The sequence below is a fragment of the Melitaea cinxia genome, chromosome 18 (assembly GCF_905220565.1).
Source record: "Melitaea cinxia chromosome 18, ilMelCinx1.1, whole genome shotgun sequence".
Taxonomy (NCBI): Eukaryota; Metazoa; Arthropoda; class Insecta; order Lepidoptera; family Nymphalidae; genus Melitaea; species Melitaea cinxia.
Window position 1 is genome coordinate 9,612,124 of NC_059411.1, and position 10,532 is coordinate 9,622,655.

Here is a 10,532-nt window from a genome sequence, read left to right on the forward strand (position 1 = left end):
TAAGTACACTTTATCATTCCTATTATCACCTTTTTAGAATCCACATATACCAGACATGTTTTTAAGATAATGGGCAGCTATAGCGTCATACATTAAAAAAAAAAACAAGGAAAAATACTTTAAATGTTAATTTTATTAATGTTTTATTGTAAAACGCCTCTAAATCTAATTACATTAAACAAAACAAGTCTCTAGGAGTACGATGTCACAAAAATTACACAAAAAAACAAAATTTTGTGGAAATGGCACCCGATTGAATGGCCAAAGGAACAAAATTTTTGAAAAAAATAAATAAAAAGTTGACACCATTTTTGCACTGTTGGTAAAACTGATATAAAAAATGATTTTATTATAGCTTGACTACCTCCACTTACTGGATTAGGTTTCTACGAGTTGCTTCTACTTTATTATTGTACTAAAGCCGCGTTAGGTTCATGTTTAAACGTGTTTATACGAATTGATTACGTCAGCGCGAGGCTCGCGAGCGCGTTACATATATATATATATATATATATATATATATATATATAAATACTAGCTGTGGCCGCGGCTTCGCCCGCGTTGAAATCATTGTGTCACAACGTTTTCCCGGTAAACTTCCAGTGAAACTCGTCAAAATCGGCTTAGCCGTTCCGTAAACCTTTCTCTTGAAGCCCTCTCCCCATTAGTGAAGCCGCATGAAAATCCGTTCAGTAGATTTTGAAGGAATCGATCCCATACACTTTTGGGGAGTTTGTTTTATAATACACTAACTGTTGCCCGCGACTACGTCCGCGTGAAGCGCGCGTCACGTCGTACATAATCATTCGTTGAATTCCTCAGAATTGTGGTATGAAATAATGTAGTAATAATATAGTATTGTAGTGTAAATATGTTTAAAATATACTGCGTGCAATTTAGTTTTTAATATGATCCTAAGTAAATATATGCCACGGAATAGCGTAACGCACGCTCCTCCGTGACTCCGTGACGACAGGGGTAAATAAAAAAGTATTCTAGTAACGTAAAGGTTAGATATTGTAATAAAAAATTTTTTTGTACTACTTATATAAGTGATCAATATAAACGTTTCTTGAACACATAGGGTTGCAAACGCGGTTATTTTCCTTTAAACCGATCCTGCTGTATATGTTTCATACAAACTATTAACCCCAATTAAACCCTCTTAGCGGTGGAATATCGCAAAATCCGTTCTTAGCGGATGCCTACGCCTTATAAGGAGCCTACCTGCCAATTTCAAGTTTGTAGCTGTTATAGTTTCGGAGATTTCGTGATGAGTGAGTAACCTTTCGCTTTTATATATATTATAGATAGACTAGCTGACCCCGCAAACGTTGTTTTGCCATATATTTTATTAACCCCCTTAATCCCCCCCCCCCTTTTAACTTAGTGGTATGAAAAATAGATGTTGTTCGATTCTCAGACCTACCCAATATGCACACAAAATCTCATGAGAATCGGTCAAGCCGTTCGGAGGAGTTTAACTACAAACACCGCGACACGAGAATTTTATATATGAGATAAGTCAATTGTCAATAAATAAATAAAATAATAATTATACAGTTTTTTTTTTTTTTGTTTGTGACAGTCACAAAGTGTTCATTGCTCGCTATGTAATGTTAAATTTAATTTTTTTTTATTTTCATTGGACCTTTTTCGTTTAATTTTTCGTTTAATCTTGTATTGGCGCTAGGTTCTGCTTCTACAAAGCTGAGTATGACAAAATTACAAGTGCCCTGAGTAATATTCTTGGGAGAAGAAATTGTCGAGTTATGATTGCTGTTCTGAGAATAATCATTGCGAAACATGTGCCCAAATCCAAAACACGGTCTAGTAAATATCCGCTATGGTTTTCTGCAGCACTGATAAAAGTCATCTTACTTTTAAGTTGCTCAGGGAGCGTTGCGCGAAGCTTCATAATCTAAACTATAAATTGTATTTGAATAGCCTGGAAACAACTTTGTCTTCAAACTCTAAACTTTTGGGAGCTTTATCAAGCGCAAAAAGGGTAAGTCAATTTCCTATCCTGCCACGATGTCCTTAGATGGCGAAGTGGCTTCTTCCGGACCTGGACAGATATAATATCATAAATAACGGTTCGTTATTATACAGTTTTGTTATTTTTGTTGACGTCCTGTCGTGTTGGCGCATTGGCGTGTTGGTGCATTGGCGTGTTGGCGCATTGGCGTGTTGGCGTGTTGGCGTGTTGGCGTATTGGCGTGTTGGCGTATTTGCATGTTGGCGTGTTGGCGTGTTGGCGCATTGGCGTATTGGCGTGTTGGCGTATTGGCGTGTTGGCGTATTGGCGTGTTGGCGTATTGGCGTGTTGGCGTGTTGGCGTGTTGGACTGTTGGCGTGTTGGCGTGTTGGCGTATTGGCACATTGGCGTGTTGGCGTGTTGGCGCACTGACGTATTGGCGTGTTGACGTGTTGGCATGTTGGAGTGTTGGCACAGACAGACAGACAGACAGACAGACAGACAGACAGACAGACAGACAGACAGACAGACAGACAGACAGACAGACAGACAGACAGACAGACAGACAGACAGACAGACAGACAGACAGACAGACAGACAGACAGACAGACAGACAGACAGACAGACAGACAGACAGACCAGACAGACAGACAGACAGACAGACAGACAGACAGACAGCCAGACAGACAGACAGACAGACAGACAGACAGACAGACAGACAGACAGACAGACAGACAGACAGACAGACAGACAGACAGACAGACAGACACAGACAGACAGACAGACAGACAGACAGACAGACAGACAGACAGACAGACAGACAGACAGACAGACAGACAGACAGACAGACAGACAGACAGACAGACAGACAGACAGACAGACAGACAGACAGACAGACAGACAGACAGACAGACAGACAGACAGACAGACAGACAGACAGACAGACAGACAGACAGACAGACAGACAGACAGACAGACAGACAGACAGACAGACAGACAGACAGACAGACAGACAGACAGACAGACAGACAGACAGACAGACAGACAGACAGACAGACAGACAGACAGACAGACAGACAGACAGACAGACAGACAGACAGACAGACAGACAGACAGACAGACAGACAGACAGACAGACAGACAGACAGACAGACAGACAGACAGACAGACAGACAGACAGACAGACAGACAGACAGACAGACAGACAGACAGACAGACAGACAGACAGACAGACAGACAGACAGACAGACAGACAGACAGACAGACAGACAGACAGACAGACAGACAGACAGACAGACAGACAGACAGACAGACAGACAGACAGACAGACAGACAGACAGACAGACAGACAGACAGACAGACAGACAGACAGACAGACAGACAGACAGACAGACAGACAGACAGACAGACAGACAGACAGACAGACAGACAGACAGACAGACAGACAGACAGACAGACAGACAGACAGACAGACAGACAGACAGACAGACAGACAGACAGACAGACAGACAGACAGACAGACAGACAGACAGACAGACAGACAGACAGACAGACAGACAGACAGACAGACAGACAGACAGACAGACAGACAGACAGACAGACAGACAGACAGACAGACAGACAGACAGACAGACAGACAGACAGACAGACAGACAGACAGACAGACAGACAGACAGACAGACAGACAGACAGACAGACAGACAGACAGACAGACAGACAGACAGACAGACAGACAGACAGACAGACAGACAGACAGACAGACAGACAGACAGACAGACAGACAGACAGACAGACAGACAGACAGACAGACAGACAGACAGACAGACAGACAGACAGACAGACAGACAGACAGACAGACAGACAGACAGACAGACAGACAGACAGACAGACAGACAGACAGACAGACAGACAGACAGACAGACAGACAGACAGACAGACAGACAGACAGACAGACAGACAGACAGACAGACAGACAGACAGACAGACAGACAGACAGACAGACAGACAGACAGACAGACAGACAGACAGACAGACAGACAGACAGACAGACAGACAGACAGACAGACAGACAGACAGACAGACAGACAGACAGACAGACAGACAGACAGACAGACAGACAGACAGACAGACAGACAGACAGACAGACAGACAGACAGACAGACAGACAGACAGACAGACAGACAGACAGACAGACAGACAGACAGACAGACAGACAGACAGACAGACAGACAGACAGACAGACAGACAGACAGACAGACAGACAGACAGACAGACAGACAGACAGACAGACAGACAGACAGACAGACAGACAGACAGACAGACAGACAGACAGACAGACAGACAGACAGACAGACAGACAGACAGACAGACAGACAGACAGACAGACAGACAGACAGACAGACAGACAGACAGACAGACAGACAGACAGACAGACAGACAGACAGACAGACAGACAGACAGACAGACAGACAGACAGACAGACAGCCAGACAGACAGACAGACAGACAGACAGACAGACAGACAGACAGACAGACAGACAGACAGACAGACAGACAGACAGACAGACAGACAGACAGACAGACAGACAGACAGACAGACAGACAGACAGACAGACAGACAGACAGACAGACAGACAGACAGACAGACAGACAGACAGACAGACAGACAGACAGACAGACAGACAGACAGACAGACAGACAGACAGACAGACAGACAGACAGACAGGACAGACAGACAGACAGACAGACAGACAGACAGACAGACAGACAGACAGACAGACAGACAGACAGACAGACAGACAGACAGACAGACAGGACAGACAGACAGACAGACAGACAGACAGACAGACAGACAGACAGACAGACAGACAGACAGACAGACAGACAGACAGACAGACAGACAGACAGACAGACAGACAGACAGACAGACAGACAGACAGACAGACAGACAGACAGACAGACAGACAGACAGACAGACAGACAGACAGACAGACAGACAGACAGACAGACAGACAGACAGACAGACAGACAGACAGACAGACAGACAGACAGACAGACAGACAGACAGACAGACAGACAGACAGACAGACAGACAGACAGACAGACAGACAGACAGACAGACAGACAGACAGACAGACAGACAGACAGACAGACAGACAGACAGACAGACAGACAGACAGACAGACAGACAGACAGACAGACAGACAGACAGACAGACAGACAGACAGACAGACAGACAGACAGACAGACAGACAGACAGACAGACAGACAGACAGACAGACAGACAGACAGACAGACAGACAGACAGACAGACAGACAGACAGACAGACAGACAGACAGACAGACAGACAGACAGACAGACAGACAGACAGACAGACAGACAGACAGACAGACAGACAGACAGACAGACAGACAGACAGACAGACAGACAGACAGACAGACAGACAGACAGACAGACAGACAGACAGACAGACAGACAGACAGACAGACAGACAGACAGACAGACAGACAGACAGACAGACAGACAGACAGACAGACAGACAGACAGACAGACAGACAGACAGACAGACAGACAGACAGACAGACAGACAGACAGACAGACAGACAGACAGACAGACAGACAGACAGACAGACAGACAGACAGACAGACAGACAGACAGACAGACAGACAGACAGACAGACAGACAGACAGACAGACAGACAGACAGACAGACAGACAGACAGACAGACAGGACAGACAGACAGACAGACAGACAGACAGACAGACAGACAGACAGACAGACAGACAGACAGACAGACAGACAGACAGACAGACAGACAGACAGACAGACAGACAGACAGACAGACAGACAGACAGACAGACAGACAGACAGACAGACAGACAGACAGACAGACAGACAGACAGACAGACAGACAGACAGACAGACAGACAGACAGACAGACAGACAGACAGACAGACAGACAGACAGACAGACAGACAGACAGACAGACAGACAGACAGACAGACAGACAGACAGACAGACAGACAGACAGACAGACAGACAGACAGACAGACAGACAGACAGACAGACAGACAGACAGACAGACAGACAGACAGACAGACAGACAGACAGACAGACAGACAGACAGACAGACAGACAGACAGACAGACAGACAGACAGACAGACAGACAGACAGACAGACAGACAGACAGACAGACAGACAGACAGACAGACAGACAGACAGACAGACAGACAGACAGACAGACACACAGTTATATTTTTTTATCTGTATTGCAAACCAATTGAGGAGCCGTTTCTTGCCTAAGTACTTGAATCAACTCGTATTTCTACGGTCAGTGGGTGAAGATATGTGGGATTTTTTAATTGCACATTTTTTATTCATTCATATTCTGATATTTTAATATTTTACTGATATTTATTTGATTGTTTTATTTATACTTAATTTAAATACTACAAACATATTTTCAGTGCCATACTACGTGCAACTTTTATATGGACAGAGACACTTATATAAAAATGACTGTTGCTAAGCGCATAACTAGAGTGGCCCACGGAAGGTTTAAATACTAAAAAATAATTTTTACTATCAACTTTTGATAGAACGAAGTCTGCCCGGGCAGCTTGTACATATAATAAAAATGGGACCTTTATCAACGCAAATAACACACAAAACAACAATTGTCAGAATTTTTGTCTGTTTGTCTGAGCGTTTGTCTCAGAAACGGCTTATCCGATTTAAATGTGGTTTTTACTCATATATTGTGGCAAGCTTAGCTTAGTGTTTGTTTCATGTCAATCGGTTCATAAATAAAAAAGTTATGCCAATTTAAAGAATCACGCTGGACATGTAAAGTTACTATTCCACGCGAACAAAGTTGCGAGCATAGCTAGTTGTAAATGTTTTTGTATCTATATTGCCATATTTGATCAATAATTTTATTACAAGATAGATGTTTTTCAAAAAACAATACCAAGATTTTTAACTTTATCGCTTATCGGTTTACATATTCTGACAACAATCACTGAAAGGAATCTTAATTTCGAATAACAAAAATAGTAACAAGTTATTAGTTAAATGAATAAAACGCGTCACACTCAACGTCCCGGATTAACTTCTGTGTCGGGAGACCAGAAACACACAGAATACATAGGTAAGCAAAAACGCCCAGTCTACGGCAAACATCTGGATGGCCAATACAAATGTTTGCCAAGAGCGGGGATTAAACGCCAACAACAGTGCAACAGCCTGTGACAACTAACGAGTGCTGTGACCGTTGCGCCAACGTGTCGTCAAAGGTAGGTAGGTACTCGTTAGTTCAGTGCAGCTTTTTCATCTTATATACATATATCGTTGTCGTATCGTTCAATCATCACAAAATCTCAAAAACCGCTAGATGAAATTTGGAATTCTGGACTACTATGATTATAACAGATTTCGCTTAAACCGAAAATAAAAACATCCTATCAAAAATTTCGCTCTAGCGGGTACATCGTTTACTGATACTACTATTACTTGACTAGCCCGTTGGCGCAGTTTGTAGTGGCCCTGCTTTCTGTTCCGCGGGTTGTGGGTTCGATTCCCGCCTGAGTCTGGGTGTAATATTTGTATTTATTTATGTATTATTTCAATGTGTATTTATCAAAAAAAATAAAAATAGTTCTAACAGTCGGCTGTTACCTGTAACACAAGCATTAAGTTGCTTACCATAGGAGCAGACGACCGTGTGTGTATGTTATATGATATTTATTTATTTATTATTATTATTATTATCGTTCCATAGCTTAATTGGCTAGAGCGCCGACACGGTCAGTCGGAGACGCGGGTTCGAACCTCGCTGGAGCGGTCGATTTTTGATATGATATTCAAAAATGTTTATAACAGATTTTTTAGCCGACTTCAAAAACAGGAGGACGATCTCAATTCGACTGATTTTTTTTTATGTACGAGGGGAGGTCCAAAAGTTCGTGGAATGGAAGGGTTTGAAATAAAATTAATCAATAAATATATTTTTCCTTTTTAATATAGTCACCCTTAAGCTGAATACATTTATTAGATCTATGAATTAATCTTTCTAAGCCATTGTAAAAATATTTTTTATCTTTTACGTCAAAATGAGCCAAAATTGCCTCCTTTACCCCATTGTCGTCAGAAAATTTCCTTCCCCTTAAGTCTTTTTTTATATTAGGAAACAAATAAAAATCACTTGGGGCCAGATCTGGACTGTAGGTTGGGTGGACTCGAAGCCATGCTTGTTCAGAGCAGCCATTGCAACTCTGCTCTTGTGAACCGGCGCGTTGTCTTGCAAGAGCAACACACCCTTAGTCAATTTTCCTCGACGTTTTTCCTCGATGGCCTCCTTTAATTTTTCTAATATCGTTGCGTAGTATTCTCCGGTTATGGTCCTTCCCTTTTCTTTGTAATCAATCAGTAATTTCCCCTAACAATCCCAAAACACAAGAGCCATCAACTTTCCAGCCGATTCCGATACTTTGAATTTCTTTAGCGATGGTGTCCCCTTTTTATGCCATTGCATGAACTCTTGTTTGCACTCAGCTCAAAGTGATGAACCCATGTTTCATCTCCGGTAACAATCCGCTCCAAAATCTGAGCAGGTTTGTCTCCACACAACTCCAAAAATTGTTTTGACGCATCGACGCGTTGCTGGTTCTGAAGCGGCGTAAGCATTCTCGGTACCCATCTTGCACTGACTTTTGTCATACCCAGGTGGTCATGTAGGATTCGCAAAATGGTAGTATCTGATACTCCAACTAATGCTGATAACTGTTTTTTGTTCAAACGGGTGTCCTCCAGTACAATTTATCGACTTTTTCGATGATGTTTGATGTGGTGGCCTCAACTGGCCTTCTCGAGCGGGGGTCGTCTTTAATCGACTCCCGACCATGTTTAAAAAGACCATGCCACTTGTAAATCATTGATTTATAAGGGCACTGTTCCCCATAAACGGTTTCCATTTCATTCAAAATGGTGTTAGCGCTCTTTTCTTGCTTGGTAAGGAATTTTATCACAGCACGGTGTTCAATTTTCTCCATAGTTTCAGTTTTCTTCCGGATTCACTTGTTTAGCAGGCGAGTGTTCGTAAGCGAATGACGCAATAGGGCTGAAACTCAGTTTATATACTAATGATGAGTCCCCAATTAGTATGACACTAAGCAAGCCACCCCATCTACTCCATCCCCTCCATTCCACGAACTTTTGGACCTCCCCTCGTATGTTACTTGATTATTGTTTTTTCGACCTACGTTGTGTTAATGGTCCATGTAATTGAAGTCGATTTTTTTTCGTTCGCAAGCAAACGTTTTGTTTTTGAGGTCGGTTAATAAAAAATCTGATATTTTTTTCGAAACTTGTGTCGCAATTTTCCCATTTTTGTATTAATATTTCAGAACGTATTGAATATCATCGTTAGATTGGAGATGATAAATAGGTAGTTATGTATCTAGATTAACTTATTATGATAGAGATAAAAAAGTAAGCCGTCACGTGACGGCGGGTAGATGTGAAACATCGAAATTATTTTGTACCACGGTCATAATTATCCTATCTTATATCGGCCTCTGGTTATAATTATTTTAAAACAAAAATACGTTATGTGCACGGTCTTATACACAGGTCATGCAACTAAAGTAGTGGGGATAAGTCGGCTTAATGATTTGCGGCCGCCAGAGGCATGACGATCGATGGGTGTGCTGTGCAACGAATACAGAATAGCATTATATCTTTTTTTCTATCACACGTAACGCATTTATGTTTTAAAAGGCAAGTCTCACGGCTCACCATTGAAATTGGGCTTAGTTTCATGACTTGTATATAAGACCGTGGTTATGTATGATAGAAAAGAGATAGAACGCTGTTCTGTCTTCGTTGCACAGCCCTTTACGCGAACCGAACATCCCATATCATTGTCGCCAACCATAGATCAAGTAAAAAAAGGTAGATAATGCACCTAGAACAGAAAACTGAAGCCACTTTTTTAAAGATGTGTGAGTGAGTGAAGTGTTGACACCTTTTAAAAAAAGTCCCTAAAATTTTTATTAAACAATTAATTTAATATAGGTAAAATGGGTATGTGAAAATAAAAACCTGTTTATAGTTTTAAATAAATTTACTAAAAATAAAACAAAAAATCGGTAGAATAATAAAAAAATATATTCGTAAGATAATCGTATGAATGGACACTTCCTATCCCCTCTGTTTATCTCTTTTCAGTTTGCAGTCGGTTTTTTTTTAACTATTTTTCTTAAACCTAGAATCCTTTATGATGTATAAGTTTTTTAAATTTTTGTCGCTTAGAACTCAGAGTCATTGTCATTGTTTGCATTTTACTAATATGATATAGTCTTATGTTCAAATATTTTTCAATCACTAATCGTATTAAATTGACTTTATGCGCATGGCCAGCATAATCGTGGTCATTTTCTCAGTCTTACAGCCGCTACCCATGCACCTCTTATTAAAATATTCGTTGGAAACCTAAAACCATGAAATTTGATAGTAAAATATGGGTACCTAGTTTACTCAAAAATTGTAAAAAG